Here is a 1,840-nt window from a genome sequence, read left to right as displayed (position 1 = left end):
AAATTGGTTTAATTTCCCAATAGTCATTGTCGAAAACATTATCGTTTACCAACCTTACAAAATTTTGAGCACATATAAGCTAAAATTCCTAAAATACCCTCGAAACTTCTAAGCCCTATTTTAGGGTGTGACATTTAGGCTACCTCTAAACTCCCGATTAACATAATGAATCATCTACGAGTAGTGATTCCAAAACACTCAGCAAAAATACTTTTGACTAGAAGTCGAAAGCTCAAATAAGCTTTTCCTTACCTTTGTCTCTACTCGTTGAAGGTCCTATCGACTTTGACACTTCAACAAGAAAACCCACACAAACACAACACCAACAATCAGCCAATAACTTACTTCAAACAGTAAAAAACATAAGCCTAAGCTAACTTCTCTTGTAATCGAAACCTTTTACTTAGAAATCTTAAAACTCGAATATCTCGATCTACAATTAATATTTTTGCATGAACCGAATTCCATTCATCTACATATTCATCTACGACTAATTCCCAACTTTAAACTATACAAAATCCCTTAATTTATGGTATCGAAATTTTTTGACAAGTTATAACTATTTTAATGAAAATTTATTAAAACTCAAGAATTCTTTAACGAAACTTCAAAGTAAGTTTAGAAACTTTCTAACTACATCAAAACTAATTGAAAAGCACTTCAAAATCATATTTTTACACAAAAACCCGAAATTCACCAATAATAACCCAAATTTTTACTTTTATTCAAAATTCATGATTTAATGCTTAAAAATTAGTTTTAAGGATCTAATAACACTAAAAATTAATAGGGAAATGAATTGTTATCTTCGGTGGAAGAAAAATGGAGGTTTTGTCGAAAACCCGAAAACCCACAATTTGATAATGAAGAAAACTATGGTGATTTTTAGTGTCTTTCTTGAAATCTATGGAGGTTTAAGGTTTGGGTGTTGATAGAAATAAAAGTAATATAGTTTGGAAATAAAAAATCGAATGGAATGTGTTTGGAGAAACAAGAGACACCACAAACCAAGTAAAGGAGGAAAACTAACGTGAAAATTGTTGATCGGGGGTGATATTAGGTTCAATTTTAAAATTTTTTCTAACTACAACATAAACACTGTCAATTTTGATCATGTTACAAATTAGTCATTTTCCTAAAATAAAAGGTCGTCAAAACACTTTTCTAAAAATTGATTTAATTTTCTAAAAGTGTTTGTCGAAAACATCAATAGTGTACCATGTCACAAAATTCCAAACACTCTAAAGCTAAAATCCCTAAAATAACCCTAAAACTCTTAAGCCCTATTTTAGGGTGTTACAATTCTCCCTCTCTAAAAATAATTTCGTCCTTGAAATTACTTAAGCTAAATAGATACGGATATTGCTATCTCGTCGCCTCTTTGGCTTCCCAAGTAGCCTCTTCAGTCTTGTGGTTGCGCCACAAAACCTTAACCAATAGAACTATCTTATTTCACAAAACCTTCTCTTTACAAGCTAAAATCTCAACCGATTCATCTTCATAATTGATATCAGTTCGAACTCAAATCTCCTCTTTGGCACAATATGCGAAGGATCTAGACAATACTTCCACAACATAGACACATAGAAAACATTGTGAATTTGCTCAAGTTTCGGTGGCAACTTGAGTCGATAAGCTACCGAACCAATCCTCTCAACAATCTCATAAGGTCCATACCTTGGACTCAATTTACCATTCCTACCAAATCTCAAAAACTTCTTCCAAGGTGAAACCTTCAAGAATACCTTATCTCCAACTTCAAACTCGATATCCCGATGTTTCAAATCTGCATAAGATTTCTGCCTATCAGACACTGCTTTCAGACGACCACAAATCAGGT

Source organism: Gossypium hirsutum, chromosome D02 (genome assembly GCF_007990345.1).
Source record: "Gossypium hirsutum isolate 1008001.06 chromosome D02, Gossypium_hirsutum_v2.1, whole genome shotgun sequence".
Lineage (NCBI taxonomy): Eukaryota > Viridiplantae > Streptophyta > Magnoliopsida > Malvales > Malvaceae > Gossypium > Gossypium hirsutum.
Note: the sequence above shows the minus strand (reverse complement) of the source record.